We start from the raw sequence: 23,206 nt of genomic DNA, 5'->3' as shown, positions 1-23,206 counted from the left end.
CAGTGCCCTTCTTTGGGTGTAGGGACTGATCAGAGCCTGAAGGTACGGAGGTGCAGTTCGCCTCACAGCTCCGTAGGCAAGCACCATGGTCTTGTAGCAGATACGAGCTTCAACTGGAAGCCAGTGGAGTGTGCGGAGGAGCGGGGTGACGTGAGAGAACTTGGGAAGATTGAACACCAGACGGGCTGCGGCGTTCTGAACGAGTTGTAGGGGTTTGATGGCACAGGCAGAGAGCCCCGCCAACAAGCGAATTGCAGTAATCCAGACGGGAGATGACAAGTGCCTGGATTAGGACCTGCGCCGCTTCCTGTGTAAGGCAGGGTCGTACTCTGTGAATGTTGTAGAGCATGAACCTACAGGATCGGGTCACCGCCTTGATGTTAGCGGAGAACAACAGGGTGTTGTCCAGGGTCACTCCAAGGCTCTTAGCACTCTGGGAGTAGGACACAATGGAGTTGTCAACCGTGATGGCGAGGTCATGGAACGGGAAGTCCTTCCCCGGGAGGAAGAGCAGCTCCGTCTTGCCGAGGTTCAGCTTGAGGTGGTGATCCGTCATCCACACTGATATGTCTGCCAGACATGCAGAGATGCGATTCGCCACCTGGTAATCAGAAGGGGGAAAGGAGAAGATTAATTGTGTGTCATCTGCGTAGCAATGATAGGAGAGACCATGTGAGGATATGACATAGCCAAGTGACTTGGTGTATAGCGAGAATAGGAGAGGGCCTAGAACTGAGCCCTGGTGGACACCAGTGGTGAGAGCACGTGGTGCGGAGACGGGGAGGGGAGTTGCAGTGAGATTGGTAGAAGAACAGCATCTAGTAAAGATGAGGTCAAGCATATTGCCTGCCTTGTGAGTAGGGGGGGACGGTGAGTGGGTGAGGCCAAAAGAGGAGAGGAGTGGAAAGAAGGAGGCAGAAAGAAATGAGTCAAAGGTAGACGTAGGGAGGTTAAAGTCACCCAGAATTGTGAGGGGTGAGCCATCCTCAGGAAAGGAACTTATCAAGGCGTCAAGCTCATTGATGAACTCTCCAAGGGAACCTGGAGTGCGATAAAGGATAATGATGTTAAGCTTGAATGGGCTAGTGATTGTGACAGCATGGAATTCAAAGGAGGAGATAGACAGATTGGTCAGGGGAGAAAGAGAGAATGTCCACTTGGGAGAGATGAGGATTCCAGTCTCGCCACCCCGTTGACCAGATGCTCTCGGGGTATGCGAGAACACGTGGTCAGACGAGGAGAGCGCAGTAGGAGTAGCAGTGTTTTCTGTGGTAATCCATGTTTCTGTCAGCGCCAAGAAGTCGAGGGACTGGAGGGTAGCATAGGCTGAGATGAACTCTGCCTTGTTGGCCGCAGACCGGCAGTTCCAGAGGCTGCCGGAGACCTGGAACTCCACATGGGTCGTGCGCGCTGGGACCACCAGGTTAGAGTGGCAGCGGCCATGCGGTGTGAAGCGTTTGTGTGGCCTGTGCAGAGAGGAGAGAACAGGGATAGACAGACACATAGTTGACAGGCTACAGGAGAGGCTACGCTAATGCAAAGGAGATTGGAAAGAAAATTAACTAAACAACTGGGGAAGCGAGAGAGCAGGGCCTCCCTCACTAACCATTCGCTGAAACACTCAAATATAACTATTCCAACTTCCACTTAGAAATTATAATTGATGTAAACTACAGTGGTTCAATGTTTCCAGGAATAGGCTCAAACTTAGTTTATTCAGCTAGATAACTTGGTACAGTATTCTTCCGTGAAACCCACCCAGTGCACCGTGTCTTATGACGCCGTAGCTAACTAGCATGCTAGCATCCAATAACACACTGTTAGCACCAATACTTGGTTACAACAAACTACCAATGGATCATTCCTGTCCGTGTCTAGTTCCTTTCATAACGCAGAAGTAATTAAACGTTGGCTAGCTAACACAAAGTCAGTCCTGCTAGCTACACAAGTGGACTACACAACTCGAAAGCTTACGTTGCAAAAATCTTATTGACTAAAAATGATACAGTACTGCTAGCTGGTAGCTGGTAGAGTTGGCTAGCTAGCAGTGGCTGCGTTTACCTTTATCTTTGATACAAAGACAACTATGTAGCTAGCTAACGTTACACTAATCAAATCGTTCCGTTGTAATGTATTTAGTTTCTACAGTACCGCTAGTTGGTAAAGTTGGCTAGCTAGCAGTGGCTGTGGTGTTGTGATGTTGACGCCGTTTGGAAAACGGCGCGAATGAACGAATACAGCTGGCTAGCTGGCTAGCTAACCTTGTTAGTTTCTCAAAGTTAGTTTCTCAAAGCTACACCTACACCTTTAGCTACACCTTTATCCTTGATGCAAAGACAACTATGTAGCTAACTAGATAACATTACACTAATGAAATCGTTCCGTTGTAATGTAAGGAATGTAAGGAAATGTAATATTACCCGCGGAGCGAAGAACAGCATGACTACTCCACTACTAGAGTGGAGACCATAAAAACACAGACACTAGTACGACAGAAATGTCTTACTATTATTTAAATATGAATAATATCAAATAAATCTGGTAAATATGTAATTTTCCTTCACAATATACAGGTGGTGTGTAGACCGGAGTTGGACATATTAGCCACTGAAATAGGCCTATACTATCACCGATACTGAAGATGCATTGCAGATTGAAACATTCAAACTATCCAGTACATTTTCTAAGCATATAGCAAGGGTTGTGATTGCATTGTTTTTCTCAGAAAGACTGCTGGAAGAGCTCAGTGATGTCATGTCAGTGAATCATTTCTTATACCTTATTCTTCACATTATCTGATGCTTTGGCATGAATACGTCCATGAAATCTCTCTTATGTTCTTGTCGTTGTCAAGTTACCTTTGACGTTCCTTTTGTCAGCAGTGACAGTATGCCGTGAATGTAACACATTTTTCCTATTCCCCCCAAGCCAATGCTATTGCTATTTCTCTCTGTGTGTGTGTGTGTGTGTGTGTGTGTGTGTGTGTGTGTGTGTGTGTGTGTGTGTGTGTGTGTGTGTGTGTGTGTGTGTGTGTGTGTGTGTGTGTGTGTGTGTGTGTGTGTCTAATAGTGAGTAGAAGGACTGACATCATGACATGTAATCCCCCACCACATACACCTCACCCCAAGCGCACTGCGTTGACACAGGGGTTTGATATTTGTGTCATGGCCTGTGTGTCAGGTTCCCCTCTGTCCCCTAAAGCCAGTGTTATTTGTTCTATTTCTTCCTGGATCACACAAGGAGTAGCCAGTCCACTGGAAGAGAATAGGACGGAGAATACAATTTAAAAAAATTACTGAAATCTAATTTGTTTATCTTATCGAGTTCTCAAAGTCTGGGCCAGTATTGTAATTTCCCACATTTAAATTGATACAAGCTGAGTCTTTCCGTCCAACACAATCCCTGTCCTTAATTCCTCAATTCTCAATCTCTACTCCTGACAGTCACCTCTCGAGAAGGATAATCCAAATGAGACCCATCACAACATTTACATACATTTACATTTAAGTCATTTAGCAGACGCTCTTATCCAGAGCGACTTACAAATTGGTGCATTCACCTTATGATATCCAGTGGAACAACCACTTTACAATAGTGCATCTAAATCTTTTAAGGGGGGGGGGTAGAAGGATTACTTTATCCTATCCTAGGTATTCCTTAAAGAGGTGGGGTTTCAGGTGTCTCCGGAAGGTGGTGATTGACTCCGCTGTCCTGGCGTCGTGAGGGAGCTTGTTCCACCATTGGGGTGCCAGAGCAGCGAACAGTTTTGACTGGGCTGAGCGGGAACTGTGCTTCCTCAGAGGTAGGGGGGCCAGCAGGCCAGAGGTGGATGAACGCAGTGCCCTTGTTTGGGTGTAGGGCCTGATCAGAGCCTGAAGGTATGGAGGTGCCGTTCCCTTCACAGCTCCGTAGGCAATCACCATGGTCTTGTAGTGGATGCGAGCTTCAACTGGAAGCCAGTGGAGAGAGCGGAGGAGCGGGGTGACGTGAGAGAACATGGGAAGGAAACAACCAATGCAGCTGAATTCTGGAATTGAATCCTGATAGAAATTCTGCAAGATGATCTATCCAATGAGTCAGCTGCAACATACTGAATCCTGAGAATAATATATTATCTGTTTACTCTGTATTGCCATTACAAAATAGTTATTCTGCTGGTTGAGTGCTACATATCTCGGAAGCAGTTTGTTCAAGTGGAGGACAGGATACATTTAATCTTCCCAACTGCCCCGTTTTATAAGTCATATCATTCCACCCTGTCCGCAAGGAGACAACGAACACCGACAATAAAATCCTCTTCAGACAAAATTTCAATTCCATGCCAAAATATTCCTCTCAGCCCAATTAATCCTGATCCACAGGGGGCCGATGTAATGTTTTTACATTTACATTTACATTTACGTCATTTAGCAGACGCTCTATTTTTCTTGTGTTGCATAAATACAGACTCCCCTTATTTGTCATTTTACTCTCCTGATTCCTTTATTTTCTTGTAACAATGTCAGTCTATCTATTGATTCCCATCAAGGCAGGTGAAAAAGAGAGCAAGGCTGCTGAGCAGTGTGGTGTTGGAGTGGATGGACCACTACACTGATTAAGAGGAGAGCTCGTTGAGGGGCTGAGAACAGAGATATTGTACCTTCTCCTCAGGTGGTCCGAGAGAGGAGAGGCCGAGGAGAGTGTTTGTATGTATGTACCAGGCTCTAAATTAGAAAATAATCATTGGTAGCACTGGTGCTCCTAACTTCAAAAAGTTAGAAGCACAACATCAAATTTAAGAGCACCAGAAAATAAGATTTTAAAATCAATTGAGATATAGCCTATATGAATTCTAATTAGATATATGTTGTGCCCTAGAAACAAATATGTAACCCTTTAAATACATTTGTATATTATTATAAAAAGTTAAAATGTTAATACAAATAACTGTCATTGAAATTAAAAAGTTATTTGTAGATTGAGGTTCTTAACATTATGTAAAAGTACTATTTTCATATTGAGATGCATTATATTGAAAATTGTACACTGGCTTTTTAAGAGTGTCAAGTTTGTGACTATGACATGCAAGACATTCATTGTTATGATCATTGATCTCCTGAAGAAGCTATCCCTATTCCTTTCTTTCTGTGCCCCAAAATGTTTCGATATACTGGTAAAGTTACCAGGTTGTTAGCAAGCTAGCTAATGAGTTAACAAACATGACTGAACAACGTGTAAAACCAATGAGGCCCACGAGTAGTTTTAGAACTGCCTGCGACATAGTTTATGAATGTAAAATGCAGCCCCCAATCTCTCACAGGAAGAAAAAAACATTGCTCTGGTAAAATGGGTCAAGTCTTTTGAAGTGTTTGTGCTAGAAACACGCCGTTTTCATTGTATTAATGATGCAAGCATGACGCTAACGAATCTGTGCTCGGGAAACAACGGTAGTGTGAAGCCTTATTATTACAACAATTATTATTTAAAGAATAATAATTTAATACAAAAAAATATAGAATGTTCTTTTTTTTCAAATTAAAAGTCCAGGTTGCACAGTGAAATATTTGGTTGCACTTTAAAGCTGTGTGTGTGTGTGTGTGTGTGTGTGTGTGTGTGTTGGCTATGGACACTGACAACACTACCCCTGATGGTGTGGGTTACACACTCAACATGACAAAGTGGGTCGGAGAACATCTCCAGTTGGCCTCTGGTGTCCCATGGGAAACTAAACCTATTGAAGTTTGAAAGTACCATGTTTTGCCAAATAAATACCACTGTTCCTGCTACTGCCACAGCCTTTTATCAAATTTGATTGTGTCTGTGTTTATTAAATGGATCACAACATTTTCTTTGCAACTTTTGGTGGAAAACCAATAGATTTTGCTTATGATGAAAATAAATTGTGTGTCAAGCCAGTCCTCCATGAAAGCAATTCAGTTTGTCTTTCTCTTAGCAACTTCTGCTTCAACTCAATTCTCCTTGAATAGTTAACAAATGGAAGCTTTCTGAGAGGGCCATGCCTATGGTTCAATTCTCATATGAAGACTTTTCTTACAAGCCCAAAACGTTGATGGAGAAATGGGCTAGTGACTAAAATGTTATGACAACCCTAGTGCTGAGAAATTTCTGTTATTTTCATTTTTTTCAACAACTAATTGACCAAGGTTAGTTCAATTATTTGAATTCCATTTTTTTTGTGAACTCAATGCACACATTTCTTCGTTTATGTGGAGATAAGTCAGATCAAGCCCAAACTGTGTGATGTAGTAGGGAGTTGCGTTTCCAACAGGCCAATATTCTACATCGTTTAGCACAGAAAACGTGTTAATTAACAACAATGACCATAATCCATTGCGCGCCTACTTGTCCGGTTTGTGTTTCTTTTACGCCTGCTACGCCTGCTAGAAGAATGCGCAATTGAGAGGGATAGAGAGTAGTTTCTTTGTGAGAAAGCTCTACCTGAAAATACATGATCTAAGTGATAAATAGTTGGTATTCAGCAGTCTTAAAAGTATGTCTTATTTACTTTGAAGTACTTTTTGACAGACAGCATAGGCAGCAGCTCTATAGAGATGAGATGATGACTTGGAATGAAATAATGAAATAATCAAATAAAACAAATGTAATATACACAACTGAAATATTTTATTCAAGTAAAGTAACGTGAGTAAATTATGGCTGATAAGGGATGAGCAGTAATGGGCTGTCACTACCATCATGGGACTTTTATGAATTGTTTTATTCTGTGTTGTTACAGCATTCAACCCGCATAATGCATTTAATGTAAAAAAAAACATTATTATCGAAACAAAAATCAAAAACCATAATAATATTTGTATAATTCTACCGAAACCGAACCAACCTAAAAAAAATACCTAATCACTAATCAATCGTTCAGCACAAGACAACCCTAATAAAATGATTCAATTATAAACCATTGCATGGCAGTCGTATGCATTACAATACAATTATTAGAAACATCTCTAAATGTAGTGTGATTATTGACATGTACCAATTAAACCAACCCAATCCAATACCATTGCAAAGCAATATACTGTGTGTGTTTTTTACTTTTACCATTGAAGACCATTAGAGACCATAACATTGAAACCATTAGAACTTCTGTAGCCTAATAGTGTGCTTGTTTTCCAGGAATGGTCTAACTAATCCATACCTTTTTGAAGGTAATAAACACACACAGAGTGGCCGTTTCCTGTACACAGATTAAGCCAAAGAGAAAGACAAACTGAATTGCTTTCATGGAGGACTGTATTGAATTGTGAGGATGACCACACTATTTCTTTTCATCATTAGCAAAAGTTGTTGGTTTTCTTCGCAAAATTGCAAAGAAAATGTTGGGATCCATTTAATGAACACAGGAGAACAGCAAAATGGATTAAAGGATGTGGCAGTGGTAGGAACAGTGGCATTGCAGTAGTTGGAACAGTGGCATCTAGTAGGCAGAACATGGTACTTTCACACTTATTTAAAGAAATAATGCAAGTGACTTCAATGGCTAATTTCTCTGAACAAGGGAAAAAAACCTATACCAGATTCACGGAAAATACATTACATAAGATGAAAATGCAATACCCCCTGCATCGCAGTGCTAGAGGTGTCACTACAGACCCGGAACCAATCCCGGGCTGCATCACAACCGGCCATGATCGGGAGTCCCATAGGGCGGCGCACAATTGGCCCAGCGTCGTCCGGGTTAGGGGAGGGTTTGGCCGGGAGGGCTTTACTTGGCTCATCGTGCTCTAGCGACTCCTTGTGGTAGGCCGGGCACCTGGAGGCAGACCTCGGGCATCAGGGGAACAAAGTTTCCTCTGACACATTGGTGCGGCTGGCGTCCGGGTTAAGCGGATGTGTGTTAACCTCTATGGGCTAGGTGGGACGCAAGCGTCCCACCCGTGGTGCACTCCATCAACAGCAGGTGCATTTCAAGAGCGGCAAATTTGAATCCAAATAAATGTCAAAATTCAAATTTTTCAAACATACAACTATTTTATACCCTTTGAAAGATAAACATCTCCTTAATCTAACCACGTTTTCCGATTTCAAAAAGGTTTTACGGCGAAAGCATAAATTTAGAGTATGTTAGGACAGTACATTTACAAGAGTTGTGTGTAATGTTGTGCCAATTCAAAGACAGGCGTCACCAAAACCATAAAATCAGCTAAAATTATACACTAACCTTTTACAATCTCCAACAGATGACACTCCTAGGACATTATGTTAGACAATGCATGCATTTTTAGTTCTATCAAGTTCATATTTATATCCAAAAACAGCGTTTTACTGTGGCGTTGATGTTCAGGAAATCGTTTCCCTCCAATATCCAGCATTCAAGTCAGCACCACAAATTAAATAATTAAAATTAGAAAACATTGGTAAAATATTATATTGTCATTTAAAGAATTATAGATTTACATCTCTTGAACGCAATCAACTTGCCAGATTTAAAAATAACCTTACTGGGAAATCACACTGTCACTTCCAGGTATCACAGGTCCATAACGAATGTAGTTTTGTTCAAAAAAGCTCATCATTTATGTCCAAAAATCTCCGTCTTGTTAGCACATGATCTAAGCCCGCCGGACTTCACTTCATGAACGAGGGGAAAAAATATATTTACGTTCGTTCAAACATGTCAAACGTTGTATAGCATAAATCATTAGGGCCTTTTTTAACCAGAACATGAATAAAATTCAAGGCGGACGAATGCAAAATCTTTTAAAACGTATTGGAACGAGGGTACCCAGCATGACCTAGCGCGCCAGGTGTCTAATGGGCCATCATCGTTCCATGGCTCTTGTTCGGTCAGATCTCCCTCCAGAAGACTCAAAACACTTTGTAAAGGCTGGTGACATCTAGTGGAAGCAATAGGAAGTGCCAAAATATTCCTCAGCCCCTGTGTTTTTCAATGGGATAGGTTTAAAGGTAATACAACACATCAGGTATCCACTTCCTGTCAGAATCTGTCTCAGGGTTTTGCCTGCCAAATGAGTTCTGTTATACTCACAGACACCATTCAAACAGTTTTAGAAACTTTAGGGTGTTTTCTATCCATATATAATAAGTATATGCATATTCTAGTTACTGGGTAGGATTAGTAACCAGATTAAATCGGGTACATTTTTTTATCCAGCCGTGCAAATACTGCCCCCTAGCCCTAACAGGTTAAGAAACGCAGTTTGGCGGGTCATGTATCGGAGGACGCATGATTCGACCTTCGCCTCCAGAGCCCATTGGGAGTTGCAGCAATGAGACAAGATCAAAATTGGGGAGAAAAAATCTATACTCCAAGCCGCAGCATACTACTTGTCAGACATAAAGAACTGATACTGTTTACTGGTTGTTGGGATGGACTTTGCGTTGGGTGTGAGGTGTCTGTGGGTGGCTTTTGATACTTTTATTGGATTCCTCATGTCTTACTCATTGTTAGTAAGAAGTAGGGTACAAATTGGATATTAGGTACTATATTTATTAACAATTATACGAAACCAATGAATTAAAATGGCCTAAATAGCTTAATTTCCGAGAGATCAAATTGTATTTCAACAAAATAATATTTCAGAAATTCTAATCTTGAGATGGTGGGTGTCGAATTCTCTTTATTGTGCTTTTTGAGGTGGAACGACCCATAAGGGTTAAGTCACAGGTTAGATGCACTGTACATTTGTATACAATGGCTCTCTGTATTGTATACCCTTTGTTTTGCGCAGCAGTATTTAAAAAGGCTTCTAAAGTTTGTAATTTCCACTTTAAAATGGCAGACTTGATTTGCCCTAACAAAAAAATGTATTAACCCCTACAACAAAATGCCCATTAATTATAATCCACATAAGAATGAACATTTCCTGTCACTGCAGGATTATTTTCCTGCCATAGCAAACTGGCTCAAATTAAGATCTTTCATCCTACATCTGTTACCAAGCGTAGAATGGGGAAAATATATGTTGAAAATGTGTGAAATTAGACATCTGTTTCACAAGTTTAGACAGCACAGTAAAATAACGAAATGTAGAGGAGAGAATAGTTCAGTATAATACAGTACTGTACTGTACAGTAGAGTTTAGTACAGTAGAGCACACTAGAGTACAGTATAATTTACTGTATTGTACTTTACTGTACTGTACTGAACTACACTGTACTGAACCGAACTATCCTCTACTGTGCTGTACTGAACTCTACTCTACTGTACTTTACTGTACTGAACTATACTCTGATGTACTGTGCTGTGCTCTACTGTGCTGTACTGTGATGTCCAAACTTGTGAAGCATAGATGTCTATGATTGGTACAGATTTGGTCCAGTCCAACCAATTTTGACCTTGCTTGGGGACGGAGCTCATTAGAATAATAGCCAGTGTGTAGAATGGTATCCAAAATATTCCTTTCTTTACCTTTGTGTACCTATTCAGGTACATCACCATGAAGAGAATGACATTCATAATCATGCATTTCTGTATACTACAGATCAGGGACAGATGATGTCCTTCTGTTACAATCATTCTGTTACTGTCGTTCAATAACCAAGATAGATTTTTTCAAACAGAAGGTTGTCATATCATAGCTGACACCCCATTATTTCAGCAGACATTTCTGAATCTTAATTCGGAGTAGATATTTAAGGGTTTTGGTCACATAAACTGAGGGAGATTTTAGTGTTATTCTGTTACCAAACTTTACATCTGCACTGCTCTTTGAGTAAATGTGTTTTTGTAAAATTCTTAGTGGAAATTGTTAAAAGTAGTCATGTTCTTAAAGTTGTATAGTTTGTTTAACTTCCTAATAGATGGTTTTTGTTTGGTATACTTTAAAGTAAAAAATAATTATTTTACTATGGAATTGAGAAATCATATCATGTCAACTCAGTACATTCCATTAGTATGAACTGCAGTACCTCTAACTAGGAGGAATGGGGCTGTCTGCCAGTGCTGTGTGTTGGGAAGAGAGGTTTAGGGATGTAGTGAATCATAACGGGTTCCTGTAGTAGACATCCAGATGGGGGGTGGGGAGGCTGGTGTGCCTAGTAGTCTCTATGGGCATGTTAAACCAGCTCTCTGGCCTCTGAGTCGGGAGGGGAAAGGCCACCGGAATACAAATCAGACCCTAGAGATGGTGGGAGTCATTATCTGCCACCTCTGTATGAACACTGCATATAATGTTGGGTTGGAGTTGGAGTAGGAGAGATCAGGTGCAGCTATGTATGATGCATAACTGCCCACGGAGGCTACATGATGGAGGGAAAGGAGGAATTTTAATGTCAGTTAACCTCTATGGGGCAGGCGGGACGAATTCGTCCCACCTACGTAACAGCCAGTTGAATCCTGTGGCGCGATTTTCAAATACCTTAAAAATCCTATTACTTCAATTTCTCAAACATATGACTATTTTACAGCTATTTAAAGACAAGACTCTCGTTAATCTAACCACACTGTCCGATTTCAAAAAGGCTTTACAACGAAAGCAAAACATTAGATTATGTCAGCAGAGTACCAAGCCAGAAATAATCAGACACCCATTTTTCAAGCTAGCATATAATGTCACAAAAACCCAGAAGACAGATAAATGCAGCACTAACCTTTGATGATCTTCATCAGATGACACACCTAGGACATTATGTTATACAATACATGCATGTTTTGTTCAATCAAGTTCATATTTATATCAAAAAACAGCTTTTTACATTAGCATGTGACATTCAGAACTAACATACCCCCCGCAAACATCCGGCGAATTTACTAACAATTTACTAAATTACTCACGATAAACGTTCACAAAAAGCATAACAATTATTTTAAGAATTATAGATACATTACTCCTCTATGCACTCGATATGTCCGATTTTAAAATAGCTTTTCAGTGAAAGCACATTTTGCAATATTCTAAGTACATAGCCCGGCATCACAGGGCTAGCTATTTAGACACCCAGCAGGTTTAGCACTCACCAATATCAGATTTACTATAAGAAAAACGGTCTTAACTTTCCTGTTCTTCGTCAGAATGCACTCCCAGGACTTCTACTTCAATAATAAATGTAGGTTTGGTCCAAAATAATCCATAGTTATGTTCCAACAGCGACGTTTTGTTCGTGCGTTCTAGACACTATCCCAATGGTAAATAACGGTCGTGCGCACGGCGCATTTCGTGACAAAAGATTTCTAAATATTTCATTACCGTACTTCGAAGCATGTCAACCGCTGTTTAAAATCAATTTTTATGCCATTTTTCTCGTAAAAAAGCGATAATATTCCGACCGGGAATCTGCAATTAGATAAACAGCCGAAGGAAAATATATCACTGGGTCGAATCGGGCACGCGCCTAATTCCATTGTCCTCTGATGGGCCACTTGGCAAAGGCGATTATGTGTTTCAGCCTGAGGCTGCCTCGTCATCGTTCAGGTTTTTCCCGGGCTCTGAGTGCCTATTGGATCCGTAGGAAATGTCACGTTACAGCTAAGATTCTGACTCTTCAATAAACAGAAGCAAGAACAACAACACCTTGTCAGACAGGCCACTTCCTGCATGAAACCTTCTCAGGTTTTTGCCTGCCAAATGAGTTCTGTTATACTCACAGACACCATTCAAACAGTTTTAGAAACTTTAGGGTGTTTCCTATCCATATGTAATAAGTATATGCATATTCTAGTTACTGGGTAGGAGTGGTAACCAGATTAAATCGGGTACGTTTTTTTATCCGGCGGTGTAAATACTGCCCCCTAGCCCTAACAGGTTAAACAGACAAATGGTTGAAAAATTTATTATTTTGCCAGTTTGAGAGCACGTCATGGTTTATTTTAGGTAAGTGTTACAAAACAACAACTTGAGCATTTTCCTTAAAAACCAAAAGTTCCTTATTAACAGCAGTTGGCAAAATCCATTTTGAACACAAAATGATCTCGAGAGGGACTCCTTGAAGAGCATAAACTAAGCACCAGAGATTCTCCTATTATCCAATGATATTCTCAACACTTCCACTATCTCTATCAACACTTCTACTCCCCGGAACGTTGTCAGTGAAAATACTGGAGAACTGTCGAGTGTTGAGCCATCACTGCTTTCTCTCCTACCAAAGACAGAGGAGAAAAATCCAACTCTAAGGAGTACTCTTTGACTCACTCTGAATGTGTTTCCTGACACCTAATGCAATGTTATTTCTCTAGGGAAGTTATATCAAAGTTGCTTTATGGTGGGTTTACAAAAAACATATTGTGTAGGTTGTTTTCTGTATGACAGGCAGAAATATAATACACAAAGAATCCTGCATGCTTTTCCCTTCAGGGATGTCTACTGACATGTGACACAGATATTAGCATAGAAATAAAAAGTGTGGTATGCCATATCGCTCATTCCCACTCACTTCTCTTCCCATCTGTTAACATTACACCCTCTTTTAATTTGTTTATGCTGAATTATAATATAACCTAACAATTTCACAACAACTACCTTATACACAAGTGTAAAGGAATGAATACGAATATGTACATACAAATATATAAATGAGTGATAGCCAAACGGCATAGGCAAGATGCAGTAGATGTTATAAAGTACAGTATACAGTGAGGGAAAAAAGTATTTGATCCCCTGCTGATTTTGTACGTTTGCCCACTGACAAAGAAATGATCAATCTATAATTTTAATGGTAGGTTTATTTGAACAGTGGGAGACAGAATAACAACCAAAAAATACAGAAAAACGCAAGTCAAAAATGTTATAAATTGATTTGCATTTTAATGAGGGAAATACGTATTTGACCCCATTTCAATCAGAAAGATTTCTGGCTCCCAGGTGTCTTTTATACAGGTAACGAGCTGAGATTAGGAGCACACTCTTAAAGGGAGTGCTCCTTATCTCAGTTTGTTACCTGTATAAAAGACACCTGTCCACAGAAGCAATCAATCAATCAGATTCCAAACTCTCCACCATGGCTAAGACCAAAGAGCTCTCCAAGGATGTCAAGATTGTAGACCTACACAAGGCTGGAATGGGCTACAAGACCATCGCCAAGCAGCTTGGTGAGAAGGTGACAACAGCTGGTGCGATTATTCGCAAATGGAAGAAACACAAAAGAACTGTCAATCTCCCTCGGCCTGGGGCTCCATGCAAGATCTCACCTTGTGGAGTTGCAATGATCATGAGAACGGTGAGGAATCAGCCCAGAACTACACAGGAGGAACTTGTCAATGATCTCAAGGCAGCTGGGACCATAGTCACCAAGAAAACAATTGGTAACACACTACGCCGTGAAGGACTGAAATCCTGCAGCGCCCGCAAGGTCCCCCTGCTCAAGAAAGCACATATACATGCCCGTCTGAAGTTTGCCAATGAACATCTGAATGATTCAGAGGACAACTGGGTGAAAGTGTTGTGGTCAGATGAGACCAAAATGGAGCTCTTTGACATCAACTCAACTCGCTGTGTTTGGAGGAGGAGGAATGACCCCAAGAACACCATCCCCACCGTCAAACATGGAGGTGGAAACATTATGCTTTGGGGGTGTTTTTCTGCTAAGGGGACAGAACAAATTCACCGCATCAAAGGGACAATGGACGGGGCCATGTACCGTCAAATCTTGGGTGAGAACCTCCTCCCCTCAGCCAGGGCATTGAAAATGGGTCGTGGATGGGTATTCCAGCATGACAATGACCCAAAACACACGGCCAAGGCAACAAAGGAGTGGCTCAAGAAGAAGCACATTAAGGTCCTGGAGTGGCCTAGCCAGTCTCCAAACCTTAATCCCATAGAAATCTGTGGAGGGAGCTGAAGGTTCGAGTTGCCAAACGTCAGCCTCGAAACTTTAATGACTTGGAGAAGATCTGCAAAGAGAAGTGGGACAAAATCCCTCCTGAGATGTGTGCAAACCTGGTGGCCAACTACAAGAAATGTCTGACCTCTGTGATTGCCAACAAGGGTTTTGCCACCAAGTACTAAGTCATGTTTTGCAGAGGGGTCAAATACTTATTTCCCTCATTAAAATGCAAATCATTTTATAACATTTTTGACGTGCATTTTTCTGGATTTATTTGTTGTTATTCTGTCTCTCACTGTTCAAATAAACCTACCATTAAAATTTTATACTGATCATTTTTTTGTCAGTGGGCAAAACGTACAAAATCAGCAGGGCATCAAATACTTTTTCCCTCACTGTATACATATGAGATGAGAAATGTAGGGTATGAAAACATATAAAGCGGCATTGTTTAAAGTGGCTAGTGATACATTACATCAAGATGGCAAGATGCAGTAGATGGTATAGAGTACAGTATATACATATGAGATGAGGAATGTAGGGTATGAAAACATTTTATGAAGTGGCATTGTTTAAAGTGGCTAGTGATACATTACATCAAGAGGCAAGATGCAGTAGATGGTATAGCGTACAGTATATACATATGAGATGAGTAATGTAGGGTATGAGAACATTATATAAAGTGGCGTTGTTTAAAGTGACTAGTGATACATTTAATTACATCAAGATGCAGTAGATGGTATAGCGTACAGTACATACATATGAGATGACTAATGTAGGGTATGAGAACATTATATAAAGTGGCGTTGTTTAAAGTGACTAGTGATACATTTAATTACATCAAGATGGCAAGATGCAATAGATGGTATAGCGTACAGTATATACATATGAGATGAATAATGTAGGGTATGTAAACATTATATAAAGTGGCTAGTGATAAATTGATTACATCAATTTTTCCATTATTAAAGTGGCTGGAGTTGAGTCAGTATGTTGGCAGCAGCCACTCAATGTTAATGATGGCTGTTTAACAGTCTGATGGCCTTGAGATAGAAGCTGTTTTTCAGTCTCTCGGTCCCCGCTTTGATGCACCTGTACTGACCTCGCCTTCTGGATGATAGCGGGGTGAACAGGCAGTGGCTCGGGTGGTTGTTGTCCTTGATGATCTTTTTGGCTTTCCTGTGACATCGGGTGGTGTAGGTGTCCTGGAGGGCAGGTAGTTTGCACCCGGTGATGCGTTGTGCAGACCTCACTACCCTCTGGAGAGCCTTCAGGTTATGGGCGGAGCAGCTGCCGTACCAGGCGGTGATACAGCCCGACAGGATGCTCTTGATTGTGCATCTGTAAAAGTTTGTGAGTGCTTTTGGTGACAAGCCAAATTTCTTCAGCCTCCTGAGCTTGAAGAGGCGCTGCTGCGCCTTCTTCACCACGCTGTCTGTGTGGGTGGACCATTTCAGTTTGTCCGTGATGTGTACGCCGAGGAACTTAAAACTCTCCACCCTCTCCACTACTGTCCCGTCAATGTAGATAGGGGGCTGCTCCCTCTGCTGTTTCCTGAAGTCCACGATCATCTCCTTTGTTTTGTTGACGTTGAGTGAGAGGTTATTTTCCTGACACCACACTCCGAGGGCCCTCACCTCCTCCCTGTAGGCCGTCTCATCGTTGTTGGTAATCAAGCCTACCACTGTAGTGTCATCTGCAAACTTGATGATTGAGATGTTGTTACCTACCCTCACCACCTGGGGGCGGCCCGTCAGTTGACCCAGTTGCACAGAGCGGGGTCGAGACCCAGGGTCTGCTTACTGCCCCAATAGGAGGTGATATATGTCTGTAAACACACCAGCCAGCTGGTCTGCGCATGCTCTGAGGACGCGGCCCGGGATGCCATCTGGGCCTGCAGCCTTGCGAGGGTTAACATGTGTAAATGTTTTACTCACGTTGGCTACAGTGAAGGACAGCCCACAGGTTTTGGTAGTGGGCCGTGTCAGTGGCACTGTATTGTCCTCAAAGCGAGCAAAAAAGTTGTTTAGTCTGTCTGGGAGCAAGACATCCTGTCCACGAAGGGGCTGATTTTTTTTGTAGTCCATGATTGACTGTAGACCCTGCCACATACGTCTCGTGTCTGAGCCAGAATTGCGACTCCACTTTGTCTCTGTACTGACACTTAGCTTGTTTGATTGCGGAGGGAATAGCTACACTGTTTGTATTCGGTCATGTTTCCGGGTCACCTTGCCCTGATTTAAAAGCAGTGGTTCAAGTGTTCAGTTTTGCGCAAATGCTGCCATCAATCCACGGTTTCTGGTTGGGGAATGTTTTAATAGACACTGTGGGTACAACATCACCGATGCACTTGTTAATAAACTCGCACACCGAATCAGCGTATTCGTCAATGTTGTTGTTCGCGGCAATGCATATGAAGCGTGGAATCCGATTGGTCGGACCAGCATTGAACAGACCTGAGCACGGGTGCTTCCTGTTTTAGTTTCTGTCTATAGGCAGGGATCAACAAAATGGAGTCGTGGTCAGCATTTCCGAAGGGAGGGAGGGGGAGGGCCTTATATGCGTCGCGGAAGTTAGAATAACAGTGTTCTAGGGTTTTGCCAGCACTGGTAGCACAATCGATATGCTGATAGAATTTGGGGAGCCTTGTTTTCAGATTAGCCCTGTTAAAATCCCCGGCTTCAATAAATGCAGCCTCAGGATATATGGTTTCCAGTTTACATAGTCCAATGAAGTTCTTTCAGGCCGTCGATGTGTCTGCTTGGGGGGGAATATACACGACTGTGATGATGACCGAAGAGAATTCTCTTGGTAGATAATGCGGTCGGCATTTGATTGTGAGGAATTCTAAGTCAGGTGAACAAAAGGACTTGAGTTCCTGTATGTTGTTATGATCACACCATGTCTCGTTAATCATAAGGCATACACCCCCGCCCTTCTTCTTACCAGAGAGACGCTTGTTTCTGTCGGCGCGATGCGTGAAGAAACCAGGGAGCTGTACCGACTCAGATAGCGTGTCTCAAATGAGCCATATTTCTGTGAAACAAAGAACGATAGTCTCAGATGTCTCTCTGGAATGCTACCCTTGCTCGGATTTCGTCTACCTTGTTGTCAAGAGACTGGACATTGGCGAGTAGTATGCTCGGGAGCGGTGCGCGATGTGCCCGTCTACGGAGCCTGAGCAGAAGACCGCTCCGTCTGCCCCTTCTACGGCGCCGTTGTTTTGGGTCGCCGGCTGGGATCCGATCCATTGTCCTGGGTGGTAGGCCAAACAGAGGATCCGCTTCGGGAAAGTCGTATTCCTGGTCGTAATGTTGGTGAGTTGACGTTGCTCTTATATCCAATAGTTCCTCCCGACTGTATGTAATAAAACCTAAGATTACCTGGGGTAACAGTGTAAGAAATAACCCATTAAAAAAAAAAAAAAAAGCTGCATAGTTTCCTAGGAACGTGAAGCGAGGCGGCCATCTCTGTCGGCTCTGGAGATGTTGCTTCAATATATCCACATCATTTTAATATGTCATGATGCCATCTATTTTGTGAAGTGCACCAGTCCCTCCTGCAGCACCCCACAACATGATGCTGCCACCCCTGTGCTTCACGGTTGGGATGATGTTCTTCGGCTTTCAAGCCTCTCCCTTTTTCCTCCAAACATAATGATGGTCATTATGGCCAAACAGTTCTATTTTTGTTTCTTCAGACCAGAGGACATTTCTCCAAAAAGTAGTAACTTTGTCCCCACGTTCAGTTGCAAACTGTAGTCTGGCTTTTTTTAATGGGGGTTTTGGAGCAGTGGCTTCTTCCTTGCTGAGCGGCCTTTCAGGTTATGACAATATAGGACTCGTTTTACTGTGGACATAGATACTTTTGTACCTGTTTTCTCCAGCATCTTCACAACGTCCTTTGCTGCTGTTCTGGGATTGATTTGCACTTTTCGCACCAGTACGTTCATCTCTAGGAGACAGAATGCGTCTCCTTCCAGAGCGGTATGATGGCTGCGTGGTCCCATGGTGTTTATAGTTGCGTACTAATGTTTGTACAGATGAACATGGTACCTTCAGGTCTTGGCGGATTTCTTTTGATTTTCCCATGATGTCAAGCAAAGAGGCACTGAGTTTGAAGGTAGTCCTTGAAATACATCCACAGGTACAGCTCCAATTGACTCAAATTATGTCAATTAGCCTATCAGAAGCTTCTAAAGCCATGACGTCATTTTCTGGACTTTTCCAAGCTGTTTAAAGGCACAGTCAACTTAGTGTATGTAAACTTCTGACCCACTGGAATTGTGATACAGTGAATTATAAGTGAAATAATCTGTGTGTAAACATTTGTTGGAAAAATTACTTGTCTCATGCACAAAGTAGATGTCCTAACCGACTAACAAGAAATTTGTGGAGTGGTTGAAAACTAGTTTTAACTTCTCTTGGGTAGGGGGCAGTATTTTCACGGCCGGATGAAAAACAAATTAAACGGCCTACTACTCGGGCCCAGAAGCTAGGATAGCATATTATTAACAGAACTCATATGGGAGGCAAAAACCTGAGAAAAATCCAACCAGGAAATGGGAAATCTGATGCTTGTAGTCTTTTCAAGACATTGCCTTTACAGTATACAGTGACTTAGGGTTCATTTTGCACTTCCTAAGGCTTCCACTAGATGTCAACAGTCTTTCGAACCTAGTTTCAGGCTTTTGCAGTGAACAGAGAGCGAACAAGAAGGCCGGGATGTTGGTGACTCAGAAAAGGACATGAGTTCAGTGGCGCGCCTTCACGTGATGAGGTAGCTGTGTTCCATAACGTTTTTCAAGACATTGGAATCGTCCGGTTGGAATATTATTGAAGTTTTATGTTAACCTGTTAGGGCTAGGGGGCAGCATTTGCACGTCTGGATAAAAAAATGTACCCGATTTAATCTGGTTACTACTCCTACCCAGTAACTAGAATATGCATATACTTATTATATATGGATAGAAAACACTCTAAAGTTTCTAAAACTGTTTGAATGGTGTCTGTGAGTATAACAGAACTCATTTGGCAGGCAAAACCCTGAGACATTTTCTGACAGGAAGTGGAAACCTGATGTGTTGTATTACCTTTAAACCTATCCCATTGAAAAACACAGGGGCTGAGGAATATTTTGGCACTTCCTATTGCTTCCACTAGATGTCACCAGCCTTTACAAAGTGTTTTGAGTCTTCTGGAGGGAGATCTGACCGAACAAGAGCCATGGAACGATGATGTCCCATTAGACACCTGGCGCGCGAGTTCATGTTGGGTACCCTCGTTCCAATACGTTATAAAAGAGTATGCATTCGTCCACCTTGAATATTATTCATGTTCTGGTTAAAAAAGGCCCTAATGATTTATGCTATACAACGTTTGACATGTTTGAACGAACGTAAATATATTTTTTCCCCTCGTTCATGACGAGAAGTCCGGCTGGCTTAGATCATGTGCTAACAAGACGGAGATTTTTGGACATAAATGATGAGCTTTTTTGAACAAAACTACATTCGTTATGGACCTGTGATACCTGGAAGTGACATCTGATGAAGAGAATCAAAGGTAATGGATTATTTACATAGTATTTTCGATTTTAGATCTCCCCAACATGACGTCTAGTCTGTATCGCAACGCGTATTTTTCTGGGCGCAGTGCTCAGATTATTGCAAAGTGTGATTTCCCAGTAAGGTTATTTTTAAATCTGGCAAGTTGATTGCGTTCAAGAGATGTAAATCTATAATTCTTTAAATGACAATATAATATTTTACCAATGTTTTCTAATTTTAATTATTTAATTTGTGACGCTGACTTGACTGCCGGTTATTGGAGGGAAACGATTTCCTCAACATCAATGCCATAGTAAAACGCTGTTTTTGCATATAAATATGAACTTGATAGAACTAAAAATGCATGCATTGTCTAACATAATGTCCTAGGAGTGTCATCTGATGGAGATTGTAAAAGGTTAGTGCATCATTTTAGCTGGTTTTATGGTTTTGGTGACCCTGTCTTTGACTTGACAAAACATTACACACAACTCTTGTAAATGTACTGTCCTAACATACTCTAAATTTATGCTTTCGCCGTAAAACCTTTTTGAAATCGTAAAACGTGGTTAGATTAAGGAGATGTTTATCTTTCAAAGGGTGTAAAATAGTTGTATGTTTGAAAAATTTGAATTTTGACATTTATTTGGATTCAAATTTGCCGCTCTTGAAATGCACCTGCTGTTGATGGAGTGCACCACGGGTGGCACGCTAGCGTCCCACCTAGCCCATAGAGGTTAAGGCCCTAAAGGTTGATGCTATACAACGTTTGACATGTTTCAACGAACGTAAATATAACTTTTTTTGACTTTTTGTCGTGAAATTCTGGGCGCTCTTCCTATATTTGGAGTAGCTTACTGAACGCGCAAACAACAAGGAGGTATTTGGACATAAATTATGGACTTTATCGAACAAAACAACATTTATTGTGGACCTGGGATTCCTGGAAGTGCCTTCTGATGAAGATCATCAAAGGTAAGTGAATATTTATAATGCTATTTATGATTTTAGATGACTCCAAAATGGCGGGTATGTGTATTGCCTGGTGTATGTTTCTGAGTGCCGTACTCAGATTATTGCAAAGTGTGCTTTCCCCGTAAAGCTTTTTGAAATCTGTCACAGCGGTTGCATAAAGGAGATGGTTATCTATAATTCTTTGAATAACAGTTGAATATTTTATCAACGTTTATGATGAGTATTTTTGTAAATTGTTGTACTGATTCACCGACAGTATTGGAGGCAAAATATTTTCTGAACATCACGCGCCAATGTAAAATACTGTTTTTGGATATAAATATGGACTTTATGGAACAAAACATACATGTATTGTCTAACATTGAGTCCTAGGAGTGTCATCTGATGAAGATCGTCAAAGGTTAGTGAATATTTTAGCAGAATTTCTGTTTTTTGTGACCCCTCTCCTGCTTGGAAAATGGCTGTGTGGTTTTTCTTGTGTTGTCCTTGTCCTAACATAATCTAACTTTATGCTTTTGCCGTAAAGCCTTTTTGAAATCGAACAATGTGGTTACATTAAGGAGAAGTGTATCTTTAAAATGGTGTAAAATAGTCGTATGTTTGAGAACTTTGAATTATGACATTTTGTTGTTTTGAATTTGGCACTCTGATTTTTCACTGGCTGTTGAATAGTGTGAACCGTGGGTGGGATGGTAGCGTCCCACCTGCACAAGGTTTTAATGACTCCAACCTAAGTGTATGTAAGCTTCCGACTTTAACTGTATATGGGATGCTGGGCTGAGGGAGTTGTAGTTTGCATTAGCAACTATTCAACCTTGTTCAGTGAAGAAACGTGGTAATTAATGACAATGACCAAAATCCAATGCGCCTGTTCTTTTCCGGATCGGACAGAGATGGATACACTTTCACGCCTGCTACGTTAGGTTAGATACACACAGACCACATATGCCTCCGCATGAGAGAGGAATGCACACAACACAATGACAAAAGAGCGGGATAGAGACAGTTTGTGAAAGTATGCTTTATCTACTTTGAAAAACGAGTACAATTATTGTCAGCTCTGCAGCATACTTAGGCAGGCAAGTCTAGCTAAATAGGATAACTAAAGACAGTACAGTATGGGGGTGGCTATGAGGTAGGGGTAAGGAAGAAAGTGGAACATATAAATAAATATGGAACAGTGGAATGCACAATCCTTCTGGAAGATCTAATGAAGGAGAAGATGGCGGACAGGAAAAAAAGGAGGAACATGCTTTGAGTGAAGATGGCGTGGTAGAGCACACAACTTTTGGAAGAGCTACAGAAGGAAATTGAACGTGATGAGAGTGAGGATGAATTAACTGTGGTGGCAGGTGAGGTAAAGAATGCCGAGTTTGAACCTCGTCCTGATGATGACAAAGATTATTCTGGCCCAGAGGGAGTGCAATTTTTGCTTTCTGGCAGATCCATATGTGGTGTCAGGTTGGGTAATGTCGGGTTGGTGAAAGTAACTCGGAGTGGAATCGTATAGATTTTTTATCGTTTCTGCCATCCAGAGGGGGCGTGCACTCAACACCTCGTGGCTTGGGACAAGAACTGTGACTTGCTTTCCTATCCGGAGCAGGGCGCCATTGAAAGAAGTGATAACTGGAGTGGTGTAAAGTGTTGAGGATGATCAACTGAAGTTGAAGATTCCTGGTGTCTGGGACACCCACCGTTTGGTCCGACGCAGACCTGGTGGTGAGTGTGGTGAAACAGAGAAGACACTATTTGTACTACTGAGTTTTGATGCAGTCTTTACCAGATTAAGTCAAGTCAGGATGTGTCAGTTGCCCGTGAGAGCTTTTGAATGTTTACTATTTTTGGCATTCGAATTTATATTAACTTCTATGGGCTACGTGCGGGACACAGCCAGTGAAATATCAGGGCGGCAAATTCAAAACAACAAAATGTCATAATTCAACTTTC

General features: G+C 41.6%; 1 protein-coding gene across 1 annotated transcript in view; it reads left to right on the top strand.

Annotated features, from left to right (window-relative positions):
* LOC106609108 (chemokine-like protein TAFA-5) overlaps window positions 1-23,206 on the top strand; it is a 157,073-nt gene that overhangs the window by 51,009 nt on the left and 82,858 nt on the right. The gene's annotated exons all lie outside the window — the stretch shown is intronic.

This window comes from Salmo salar, chromosome ssa07, assembly GCF_905237065.1.
Source record: "Salmo salar chromosome ssa07, Ssal_v3.1, whole genome shotgun sequence".
In the NCBI taxonomy this organism is placed as follows: domain Eukaryota; kingdom Metazoa; phylum Chordata; class Actinopteri; order Salmoniformes; family Salmonidae; genus Salmo; species Salmo salar.
The sequence above is the reverse complement of the archived record's forward strand: the minus strand, read 5'-3'. Positions and strand labels throughout refer to the sequence as shown.